We start from the raw sequence: 14,000 nt of genomic DNA on the forward strand, positions 1-14,000 counted from the left end.
TGGTTCCGGTGCTTCCCTGGTGCAGACCGTCCACTTTGTACTGGTTCCACCTCCACCAGAACCGGTTCCAATGTCCCAGGAATTTGAATCCCTCCCTGCTGCACCACTGCTCAAGCCACGTATTCATCTGAGCTATCCTGCGATTCCTACTCTGATTAGCACGAGGCACTGGTAGCAATCCTGAGATTACTACTTTTGAGGTCCTCCATTTTAATATAGTTCTTATAATTCCAGACCCGCATGATTTTCATGATGTAACGATGTATGCCTTCATCACTCTTCCTGATATCTTTTATCAGGAGTGAACACTGTCCCTTTGCATGTTGCCCTTGAACTCAGCTCTGCCACGATAATTATTATGCTGCCTGTATGAATCATTCGAATCATAGATAATGGAATCATTCTGATCACCAGGACCAGAATCCCTTTTTATCCACCACCCCTTCAGGTTTTTGAAGAGGGTTATATAGCCAAACGTACATGACATCTCTGCACATTCTTTGAAAACTGCCGACATAATGTGTGGCATCACCACAGAGCACTGAGCACTGAAAACGAATGAGTGAGAGAGAAAAAACATGAGAACCCTTTTAATAACCATTCAAAATGCATTACAATATCATGAATAAACATCAACGTGTTTGTTCATTGACTAACAATCGCTATCTCAATAGAAATTGAAATATCATTGAAAAACTTTTCACATAGAAATCAATTACAAACCATATTTCAATCGCAACACCTATGGCAATGTTTATTGGATTCTATATCTGATACAGTTTTTATGAACTAATAACGTATTTCTTTCATACTCATCTCAAAACCGAAAATATATCCATGAAGAAGCAAGTGAATGCCCAATGAAATTTACATGTAATATTCATAACTATTAAAATGAATTAGAATTAGCATCATACTTCTATTGATTCTCCCTTGGATTACTCAATAAATATGAAACAGCATGTTACTAACTGTGCATTACTACAATCTGTAAATATAACTCCCTTTACTTAAATATGAACCGGCAAAAATCCCATATAACATCTGTAATGCATGAGTTACATGGAATACCAACTCACCACTGTTCAAATCAGTTGCAACAGAAATGCAGTTAGCTATTGTTCTGTTTCTTTCCCACAAGATATAAATTAACTGCTGCATAAATGAATAAAATTGTAAGAAATGTACCTTCGGTCAATGTCATGAGATAAACGAACATGCAACTCCTCATGGCTGGAATATGCTGCCGATTTTTCTGTCAAAATGACGAAGGTATTTCACAATTCAGACCATTCAATTTATGCATTATTCATGCCGGTCGCATCTCGAATTTCTTTGCTAATCATCATCAGACGATCTGCGAAATATGTACTCGTTACATCCCGACCTGTAGAATAGTGCTTGCTCACTCAGCACCGTTGGTGAGGTAAATGCGCGCATCGAGAGAGCTGGCCATCCTAGACTGGGTGATGTGTAATGAGAAGGGACTAATTCACAATCTTATTGTGCCAGGCCCCTCTGGGAAGAATGAACATAATACTGTATAATTCTTTATTAAGATGAAGAGTGACACAGTTAATTCGGAAACTCGGGTCCTGAACTTAAGGAAAGGTAACTTCAACAGTGTGAGGCGTCAATTGGCTAGAATAGACTGTCAAAGCATACTTAAATGATTGACGGTGGATAAGCGATGGCAAACATTTATAGATCACATGGATGAACTTCAGCAATAGTACATCCCTGTCTGGAGTAAAAATAAAACGGGGAAGGTGGCTGAAAAATGGCTAACAAGGGAAATTAAGGATGGTGTTAAAGCGACGGAAGAGGCATATAAATTGACTAGAAAAAGCAACAAACCTGAGGACTGGGAGAAATATAGAATTCAATAGAAGAGGACTAAGGGTTTACTTAAGAGGGGGAAGTTGAGTATGAGAGGAAGCTTGCAGGGAACATAAAAACTGATTGCAAAAGCTTCTTTAAATATGTAAAGAGAAAAAGATTAGTGAAGAAAAACGTAGGTCCCTTGCATTCGGATTCAGGTGAAGGGATAATGGGGAACAAAGAAATGGCAGACAAATTGAACAAATACTTTGGTTCTGTCTTCATGAAGGAAGACACAAATAACCTTCCGAATGTACTAGGGGACAGTGGGTCTAGTGAGAAGGAGGAACTGAAGGATATCCTTTTTATGCAGAAAGTTGTGTTAGAGAAATTGATGGGATTGAAGGCCGATAAATCCCCGGGGCCTGACAGTCTGCATCCCAGAGTACTTAAGGAAGTGGCCCTAGAAATAGTGGTTGTATTGGTGATCATTTTCCAACAGACTTTCGACTCTGGATCAGTTCCTATTGACTGGAGGGTAGCTAATGTAACACCACTTTTTAAAAAGGGAGGGAGAGAGAAAACGGGTAATTATAGACCGGTTAGCCTGACATCAGTAGTATGTAAAATGTTGGAATCAATCATTAATGATAAAATAGCAGCGCATTTGGAAAGCAGAGACAGGATCGGACCAAGTCAGTTGGGTTTATGAAAGAGAAATGATGCTTGATGAATTTCTGGGATTTTTTGAGGATGTAACTAGCAGAGTGGACAAGGGAGAACCAGTGGATGTGGAGTATTTTGACTTTCAAAAGGCTTTTGACAAGGTCCCGTACAAGAGATGGGTGTGCAAAATCACAGCGCATGGTATTGGGGATAATGTACTGATGTGGATAGAGAACTGGTTGGCACACAGCAGCAGAGAATCGGGATAAACGGGTCCTTTTCAAATTGCCAGGCAGTCACTAGTGTAGTGCCGCAAGGCTCAGTGCTGGGACCCCAGATCTTTTCAATATACATTAACGATTTGGATGAAGGAATTGAGTGTAATATCTCCAAGTTTGCGGATAACACTCAACTGGGTGGTGGTATGAAATGTGAGGAGGATGCTAAGATACTGCAGGGTGACTTGTACAGGTTAGGTGAGTGGGCAAATGCATGGCAGATGCAGTATAATGTTGATAAATGTGAGGTTATCCATTTTTGTGGCAAAAACACGAAGGCAGGATATTATCTGAATGGCGGAAGATTAGGAAAAGGGGAGGTGCAACGAGATCTGGGTGTCATGGTTCATCCGTTACTGAAAGTGGGCATGCACGTTCAGCAGGCGTTGAAGGAGGCAAATTGTATGTTGGCCTTCGTAGCTATGGGATTTGAGTATAGGAGCAGGGAAGTCTTATTGCAGTTGTACAGGGCCTTAGTGAGGCCTCACCTGGAATATTGTGTTCAGGTTTGGTCTCCTAATCTGAGGAAGGACGTCCTTGCTATTGAGGGCGTGCAGTGAAGGTTCACCAGACTGATTCCAGGGATGGCTGGACTGTCATATGAGGAGAGACTGGATCAACTGGGCCATCTGGGAGTTTAGAAGGATGAGAGGGGATCTCATCGAAATATATAAGATTCTGACGGGACTGGACAGCTTAGATGCGGGAAGAATGTTCCCGATGTTGGGGAAGTCCAGAAGCAGGAGACATAGTCTTAGGATAAGGGGTAGGCCATTTAGGAATGAGATGAGGAGAAACTTTTTCATTCAGAGAGTTGTTAACCTATGGAATTCCCTGCTGCAGAGAGTTCTCGATGCCAGTTCATTGGATATATTCAAGAGGGAGTTAGATATGGCCCCTACATCTAAGGAGATCAAGGAGTATGGAGAGAAAGCAGGAAAGGGGTATTGAGTGAATGATCAGCCATGATCTCATTGAATGGCGCTGCAGGCTCGAAGGCCGAATGTCCTATTCCTGAATCTATTTTTCTATGTTTCTATGTTTCTATCTCTGATGCATGCACTGTGTTGCTGAATAGGGTGTTATGGTATATCAAATAGTTGCTCAGGGAAGCTTAAAACAGAAACAACATTTGTATCTCTGTTTTTCAAAAATATACACATCACATCTGCTATTATTTATGAAACAAATATGTGACAATCTGCGACAGGAGGGCGCTTGCAGAGACCTCTGTCTCATTTTTCACACATATTCACATCTCTACGAGTTGAATGTTGGAGATGTGTAACTACAATTAGTTTGGTCGCTGCAATCTGCAGACGTGTGGTTTCATCACCTTCATAAATTAGCGTGCCCATATGCATCTGCATCTGCGACGTTGGCTAAAACTTTTGGCGTTATACCATTTGGCTCTGTGGTCAACGGCATATTTTCTGATTCCCGGGATGGCGGGACTGACATATCAAGAAAGACTGGATCAACTGGACTTGTATTCACTGGAGTTCAGAAGAATGAGGGGGGATCTCATAGAAACGTTTAAAATTTTGATGGGTTTAGACAGGTTTGATGCAGGAAGAATGTTCCCAATGTTGGGGAAGTCCAGAACCAGGGGTCACAGTCTACGGATGAGGGGTAAGCCATTTAGGACTGAGATGAGGAGAAACTGCTTCACCCAGAGAGTGGTGAACCTGTGGAATTCGCTACCACAGAAAGTTGTTGAGGCCAATTCACTAAATATATTCAAAAAGGAGTTAGATGTAATCCTTACTACTAGGGGGTCAAGGGATATGGCGAGAAAGCAGGAATGGGGTACTGAAATTGCATGTTCAGCCATGAACTCATTGAATGGCGGTGCAGGCTCGAAGGGCCGAATGGCCTACTCCTGCACCTATTTTCTATGTTTCCATGTTTCTTTATTGATACTTCAATTTATTTTTTACATGCACGCACAAGCTCTCTAAATTGTCGAAACAATCCAAAAATCATATCTATTTGCAACAAAAGTTATTTTGTTGCAAATTTCGCTTACACGTCTGGCCGTGTTAAATGGACTTGAGGTTTTTGTCATAATGCAAATACTGCTGAAAAACACAAAGTTCAATTCACAGAAATAAGAGGTTCTGCCAAACAGATCAGTGTGATATAATCCTCGATACACAATAATTCTCAACCATTCGTCTCCAAATGCAACTTCGATTAATGGGAATTACTTTGATAAGGGCTTGGGCCCGCAAAATTTATTGCAAATTGGTATAAAGGACAAGGTCTCAAAAAATAGCCAGTGTCAGTGTTCAGTGGAGTTTCGAACTAAATACAAGGAACATTACCATCAGGCAGGATGTTTGTTGATGGGCCGATGTTTTCCACCCGGCTGTAAGAGTAAAGATTTGCCGCAACGTGATATTTGTCTCGTTGTATCACCAGTTTTAGTTCAAATCCTGACAATAATGTATGGCCTGGATTTTCCTGGTCTCTTAAGCGCCTACAAACATCGTACTTGGCAGTAAGTTCCTCGCAAGTTCCAGGTTCCCGTGTGAGTGAAAACCCGGAACGTGCAATCTGTCCAGTTTGTCCTTGATAGCTCAGATCCAGCAACAGAAAATGGAGCTTGGCTTTTGCTATTTGCCAAACTGTGGCCCAGCAAATTCCCATTAGACCATTATACCTGATAAAATCAAGGGCAAGTCCTTCTTTCAACAGTGTAAGCATTTATGAAACTATTAAAATACTTAAAAAAATTATTCAACCATACAAATCCTCAAAATTATTAGGACCAGGATAAATCTTCATTTTGAAAGACACGGACTAATCACGGACAGACAGATTGAATTTGTTAAGGGGATGTCATGTCTGACTAAATTGATTGAATTTTTTGAGGAGTTAACAACAAGGGCCGATGAGGATAGTGCATTTGATACAGTTTGTATGGAATTAAGGAAGACTTTTGATGAAGTTCCGCAGGGCAGACTGGCCGTGAAAGTAAAAGCCTATGGGATCCAGGTCAAATTGGCAAGTTGGATACAAAATTGGCTTCGAGGCAGGAAATAAAGAATACTGGTTGAGAGGTGTTTGTTTCACTGGAAGGCTATCAACAGTGGGGTTCCGCATGGCTAAGTAGTGGGCCCCTTGCTTTTTGTGCCATATATCAATGATCTAGAGGTAAATGTAGGGTTATGATTAAGAAGTTCTCAGATGATTCTAAAATCGGCTGTGTGGTTTATAATGAAGAAGAAAGCAATAGATTGCAGGAAGAGATCAATGGTCTGGTCAGGTGGGCAGAACCGTGGAAATAGAATTCAACTGGAGAAGTGTGAAATAATGCATTTGAGGAGGGCCATCAAGGCAAGGGGATACAGATTAAATGGTAGGGCACTGAGAAGTGTAGAGGAAAAAAAGGTCCAGGAACGAAACAGGCCTTACTCCCCAACCGGTCCATGCTGATGTTTATGCTCCATAGGATGCTCATCCCACCCTATTAGAATGAAGTGATATTATTTTCTCCCTTTCATGCTTATCTAGCTTCATCATGAATTCATTTCAACTATGCACAAATTGACCCCAAGTCCAGGTTGCAATGTCATCTTTCAGCCTATTGCATCCGTTGGGAGATGTTCATCTGATTGTGCCCAGAGAGTGCAGCGCACAGGCAATCATGGTCATGGAAATCATGAGCTATTGGGTTGTGACTGCCAGGTAAACCTAACACTGTTGTGCTTCTCCTGCTGCTGTAATTATGACATGTTACTTTTTAATTCATCTGCATTCATTCATTTAGAAAAGAGAGGCACACCAGCGTGATTCCAATGAATGTGGATCACAGTGATCATGTGCCAAGAGCAGTTCAAAACATTCAATTGAATCCCAGAGCATTAAATCAATTAGTAGAATGTCTCTTTTTGCCATGGGGCAATGGTGGAGATCCCCCCTGGAGAGCTGCCTAATTGCGAATAATTATTTTTTTGCAGCGGGGAACTGGCGTGGGGAGTGTTGCACTCGTCGATGGCGGCCCTAGTGCAAATTTCCTGCAACCGTTACTCAATGGAAAGAAATAGAGAGAGACAGAGAAAGGGAGCTGAAGTTTATTGCAGGCAAGAGAGAGAGAGAGTGTGAGAGAGAGAGAGAGAGAGAGAGAGTACAGAGAAGCTACAGTGAACAGGAAAAGATAAGCTTCAGATAGAGAAACTAATGGCACAAATAAATAAACTTGTGTATGGAAACACGTAATTGGGACTGGCTAATCATAATTTTTATTTTTCATAGAGAAAGTTGGGACATTGCAAAAGGATAGGCTCAGAGTGGGAGCTGATGTGACGAACTTAGATTTTGACACAATGAGGACGCAGGGAGCGAGAGATACCAACTTTTATTCATTATACACCTCAAGCCATCTTAACGGCCCTTTTCTACAAGATTTTGCTAATAATGTGTGGTCAGTACATTGCGTGCTGGAATGTGTGACCTCAGTGCCGAGTGGGTTGTAGTTGACTGCAAGGGGTGGGTGGTGGAATATGTTGTGGGTGGGAGTGGGCCAGTTTCCAATACCTAGAATCTGATTAAAGAATCAGATATGCCTTTTTTCTCTGTTTGAAAATAAATTTACAATCCCAGCAGAGGCAAAATATTAAAAATATATAGCTATAAAATCCTTAAACACATCTAGTCAGCCAGCATCTGAAAGTGAACAGAGAGCTTTCATCTATTTATTACAAATAGTTTCATACTTTGTAATCGTATGGAGAGGGGGAATTGTTGATAAAGATGTTAAAGATATGTTATTAATTCTCAAACAGCAATATTTACGTGGAGAACGTGGAAAATGCAAAGGAACAAAGCAGCTACATTTATATAGCGCCTTTGACGACCTCAGGGCGACCTATGCTTTACAGCCAACGAGGTAATTTTGCTGTGTAGTCTCTGTTGTAATGTCGGAAATGCGGAAGCTAATTTGAGCACAGCAAGAAACCACAAACAACGAACGGATAATGACCAGAACATTTGTTTTGGTGATGTTGGCTGAAGGATCAATATTATCCCAGGACACAAGGAAGACTTTTGCTGCTCTTCTTCAAACTAGTGGTATGCTTTTTTTAAATTTCCAACTAAGGGGACAGACCAGGCAATGCTTCATCGTCTCATTTTATGGATACCACATCCAACAGCGCAGCACTGCTCTGATGTGCCAGCCTAGACTGTGACCTGAAGTCTCTTGACTTTGCTCCATGGCCTATCAATTATTATCAAGATAATTATTGGCATTTATTATTTGTTATATAGATATAATAATTATATGGATCCAGTGGGCTTTAACTTTATATTATGGTTTAAACATGCAGCCGCAAGCATTCTAGATCATTTCACATATACAGCACAAACTATAAGGGGAGGCAGCCTTGCCATAACTAAACTCATTTGGTTCAATTGTCCAACATTACTTACATTATAGACATCATAGATAGTGAATGTTCACGACAAGTAATTGGGCTTTAAATAGAACCGAACTCTTCTCGCCTCTGCTCTGGAGCTGTACTGGCATCAGGCATAACAAATACCAAGCTCGGAGCAGCCACAGCGAAATAGAACACTGGATGAGACATTGAAGATGCTTTATATGAAACAGCAGTGTTAAACACAAACAGGATCTCAAAAGAAAACACACATCCCTAAACTAGTAAAACGCCAAACCGGTTAATGGTTCAGAAAACATGTCACTAAACTAGTCACTAAAATCAAACAGGGGCCTGAAGTTGTAACACAATCACTAAAATGTTCTGTCAATAGCAAATGGGGCGCTCGTCTGTAAACCCATCAGTAAACAATCAGTAAATACAACTGATCCCTGGATCTAAACCTACATCTAAATGGTAAATGCTACGAAAGTGGGCCCTCAATCCGAACACAGACCCAAACACAAGTCAATTAAATCATAACTGGTCTTGGACCTGAAAACACAGCCCAAAAGTAGCCAGTATTATGAAACTGGTGGTTGAGTCCGAACACACAGCCCTAAGCTGATCAAACTAAACTAATCCATCTATGTTATCAATCTGACCACATTTTTCCAAATTATTCTAAAATTCAAACTGAGCCCCGGGTCTTAGCGCTCATCTCACCTTTCTCATTCTCCACCTCCCGCACCCACCCCTCGCTCTCTCTCTCTCTCTCCCTCTTCCTCTCTCCCCTACTCTCTCTCTCTCTCTCTCTCTCTCTCTGTCACACCATTTCTCTCTCTCTCTCTTTCTCTCTCTCTCTCTCTCTCTTTATCTATCAATATTTCTCTCTCCCTCTCTCTCTTTCAAAGATTTTCTGTCACACACTCTCTCTTCTCTCTCTCTCTCCCTTTGCCTCTCTCTTCCTCTCTCTCTCTCGCACCCTCTCTATCTTTGTTTATGTCTCTTCCCCTCTCTCAATCTATCTCTCTCTGTCAATGTTTTTCAGTCACTCACTTTTCTGCTACACACTCTCACCCTCTTTGATCGAGGTCAGAGAGGATGACGGTTCAGTGAGAAGATATCTTTAAAATTGTGATGGGGTTTAATAGGCTAGATGTATAGAAGATGTTTTGAATTCTGGGAATTGTTATACTAAGAGCCATAAATGTAATATTGACATCAATGTAATCAATAAACAATTCAAGATCATTTTCTTTATCCAGAGAATATTTAGAATGTAGATCTCACTTAGAAGGATTTGCTGAGACGAAGAGGAAAGATGTCTTTTATAAGCTATATAAATACATTAGGGTGAACGGAATAGAAGGGTCTGCTGATAGATTACATGACATTTGTTTAAAAACATCGGATTTATTCTATGTAAAAATGTATAGAATTATCTCGTATTCATTCTGTCTGCCTTTCTCTCCCACTCCCGTCGCTGTCATTCCCCATTTCTTTATCTGCCTCTAACCTTCCCTCCCTCATTCCCTCTCTCTCTCTCACTCACTCTTCGTTGCTCTGTATACCTCCATGTGTGCCTCTACGTCTGTCGCTTTGAACACAACGAATGAGGAATGAGTGTCCAAAGAGCCTCAAAAGTGAGATAACAAGGGCGACAAAACGGTGGATTGAAAAATTAGATTTATTATTCGAATGGATAATCTGAGTTCTCAGTTTAGATTACAGTTTATGCATACAGCTGGAAACACAGCGGGCCTTTTCACAATGCAATACAGTATATATCCGGATGTTGCAAGACCACAACTAAAATATGTATTGTCCAACTGCACAACATGATCTGCACACAAGGACGTCATAGATGACCTGCCGTCAACAGAAATAATTGGGCTCTAAATCGAACCGAGCTTTTCACGCCTCTGCTGTGAGTTGTTCCGGCATCAGACATAAAAAAACCAACCTCGGATCACCCACATGGAAATCTAACAGTGGTTGAGACTTTGATGATGCTTCAGATGATCAGGTAATGGGAAACACAAACTGACTGTCAGATCTAGTCACATATTCTTAAAGTAGTCAAAAACCCGAATTGTCCTGAATCTTTACCAAACTCCCTAATCTTTCAGCCTAAAACAAATTACCACCTCGACCTGAAAACACGGCAGTAAACTAAACAGTAAAACCAAACTCGGCCTCAAATCCGACACATCCATTAGCTCGTCAAACCAAAGCAACTCAATACTAAGTCTGACCACATTTCCCTAAACTAGAGGAGAGTGGAAAACCAAATGGGGTTCTGAATTTGAGTGCACATCCCGTCTCCTTCTGTCACATTACCACTGCCGGTCCCTTCACCAGCTCTCATTCTTTTCGCTCTGTAAAAATAAAGGCAGAGAACGGTGCTAAGTAATGAGGGCAGAAGGCATACGGGACACTTGACGTTATTAGCCGAGGCATATATTATAATAGCAGGCAGATCATGATTGAAACATAGAAAACACTAGTTAGGCCGCAGCAAAAATATTGCCTTCAGATCTGGACTCCACATTACAGGAATGACGTGATTGAATTCGAGAGGGTAGAGAGAAGATTTTCAAAGCTGATGCCTCGACTGGAGAACTTTAGATACAGCGAAAACATTGGACAGGCTGTAGTTGTTTTGTTTAGAACAGAGCAGCCCGAGGTGAGATCTGAATGAGGTGTATAACGTTTTGAGTAGCCTTGATGTGAATAGCAATTTCTTATGTATTTAGCATAGGGTTCATAAACCAGGGGACATAGATTTAAAGTTATTGCTGGAAGGTTTAGAGGGATGTACGGGTATTTTTGTTGACCCACAGGGTGGTGTTGGTCTGGAAATCGCTGGCTGAAAGGGTGATAGAGGCAGACACCATCAAGACATTATAAAAGTACTTGAATGTGCACTTGAATTGCCATAGCGCACAAGACTCCAGACCGAGAGCTGGAAAATGGGTTTAGGCTGCATAGGTAGGCTGGATGGCCTCCTTCTGCGCTGTAAATTTCAGTGATTCAATGATTCTAATAGAGGGCAGTAACATTAGGAAGCGGATTGAGAGGGTAGATCGTAGAGTTGACGTTTTCAATAGTGGCGAATTGCAAAACTAAGGACTATTAATCCAAGATAATTACCATTGTCAATACACAATCAACCACTTTGCCTAGAGAATGGTTCGAATCTTGAACTCACAGGAATTAGGCGAGGTGACTAGCATAGATGCATTTAAGGGGAGCTAGATAAGCACATGAATGAGAAAGGAATAGTCGAATATGGTGATAAGGAGAGATGAAAAGGCACGAGGATATTTGTGGTGTGCATTAAAACAATTGCATGTCATTCTATGGAATATCTAATGTAATACACACATACGCATATTATCTGCCTCACTCCCTCTTTCCCTGTGCCTCTCCTGCTCGCATTCTCCATCTCCTACGCTCCGTGCCTCCCTCTCGGTCCCTCAAAAAATGAACTTAAATCGATTTTAAAATTAATTCAACCATATAGACTGAAAAGGGATTTGAAAACGAGATTTAAATCAGATTTAAAAATGGGGAAAATTAAGCGTGAAATCGAGGCATGTTGAGGAGTTTATGGCGGGGGCTAAAAGGAGGATTTTAAATATGTGTTGCAACTGGTTGTACAAAAAGAGAGAGAGGTTGGGGGAGGGCATCTGTGGGCTGACAGGAAGTGATCTCAGCACGCAGACATGATAGACCACTTGACCGCCGTTAGTGCTCCAACTCTGCTCATCAGCAATCTTGTCAATGCAATGAATTTCCAACACGTCCATTTGCACCTTCCCTCCCTTTGTATACTTGCTGGGTATTCCTAAATGGTCAGGTGATTCATAGAAACATAGAAACACAGAAAATAGGTGCAGGAGTAGGCCATTCGGCCCTTCGAGACTGCACCACCATTCAATAAGATCATGGCTGATCATTCCCTCAGTACCCCTTTCCGGCTTTCTTTCCATAACCCTTGATCCCCCTAGCCATAACGGCCATATCTATCGAACTCCCTCTTGAATATATACATTGAACTAGATTCAACAACTCTCTGTGGCATGGAAATTCCACAGGTTAACAACTCACTGAGTGAAGAAGTTTCTCCTCATCTCAGTCATAAATGGCCTAGCCTTTATCCTAAGACTGTGTCCCCTGATTTCGGACTTCCCCAATATAGGGAACATTTTTCACACATTTAACTTATCCAGGACTGTCAGAAGCGTATATGTTTCTCTGAGCTCCCCTCTTATCCTTCTAAACTCCCGCGTATAAATGCCCAGTAGATCCAGTCTCTCCTCATATGTCACTCAAGCCATTCCGTCATCCCAAAGTGCAGCTGGGCCCCTTTCCCACCGAAATACATCCTTTGAAGTTGGGGCTGCCATCGCCCCCTCTGTTCAACCGGCTCCTGGAATCGGCAGACAGGCAGGGACGCCGGGTGAATATTCACTGGGAGTGCCTGTCCGCCCCATTTTCACCGCCGAACCTGTCCCCATACTTCAGCAGCGCTTCCCTCCCCATCTCTCCCATTTTTTCTGCCTGTATTGCTTCCTTTCCCCTGAACACTCTCCCGTCTGTCCGAACATGCACCAGTAACAAAATCTGGACTCACAACTGAACACACATTTTTCATCGAGTCAGTAAAAACAACCTGGACATTAATTCTGAGCACACACCTCTAAAAAACTCGGTAAAATGAAACTGGGTCCCCTACTTGAGGACACATCCTTATCAAGTCGGTCTAAGAAAATACAGCCCCCGCCCCCGCCCCGCCCCATCTGAGAACATATCACTGAACTTGTCAGCCTAAACTGAACTGTGAGCTAGTTGTGGGAAGTCATCATTTCATCAGGCAACATTAACTCAGATTGAGCACTTGTCATTTCTCCAGTAATTAGGAAATCTATCCTGGCACTAGGCTACAGCACACATTAACTAGCTGATGTAAATTATGCGTAACTGGACTCTTGTACAGGACACACATGTCTTCACCAGTGACTACTAACCACAAATGTGACCTGAACCTGTGCATATATCATTTCACTGGACTGTATTAATATAGTTATTTCTGTAAATTACAGTTCATTTATCAAGTGATGCCTTTTTGTGACGTGTTTTATTCAAAACTTTACCATCTAGAAAATGAACCACATTACTAAAAATTCATAATCAATTGTATGATGCTTTGTCAGGGTGCGGGGGCGTGGTGATAAAAGGAAGTAGAGGAGGACAGAGAACCTGCCAATCCTGATCCAATATTTAATAAGATCCAAACAAATCTCTATGCTAAATAGCTATGATTGGGTGGGCTCCATATCCCTCCATACACTTTGCTAGCAAAAATCTATAGGTCTCAGATTTAAAACTAATAATTGAGCTTGCAGCAACTGCTTTCTGAGGGACGGAGTTCCACATTTGTACCAGACTTTCTGTGATGATGTGTTTTTAAGAATTGGATCAGGGAAAGACAACAGATACAAGTAGGAAAAGTGTAATTTTCAAGTTGGCTGCCTGTAACGAGTGAGGAAACGCAAGGAGCAGCGCTTGTGCCTCAGCTATTCAGAATCAACATCAATGATTTGGATGAGGGGAACAAATGTAATATAGTTTGCTGATGATACAAAGCTACGTGGGACTGTAAGTTATGAAAAGAATGGAAACAGGCTTCAAGGGATTATAGACAGGCGAATTAAGTGGACAAGAACATGGCAAATGGAAAATCATGTGGAGAAATGTGACGTTATCCACTTTGGCAGGAAAATAAAAAAGCAGATTTTTTTTAAAAGGTGAGAGGTTGGGAAATATTGAGAGGGATCTGGGT

Source organism: Pristiophorus japonicus, chromosome 31 (genome assembly GCF_044704955.1).
Source record: "Pristiophorus japonicus isolate sPriJap1 chromosome 31, sPriJap1.hap1, whole genome shotgun sequence".
Lineage (NCBI taxonomy): Eukaryota > Metazoa > Chordata > Chondrichthyes > Pristiophoridae > Pristiophorus > Pristiophorus japonicus.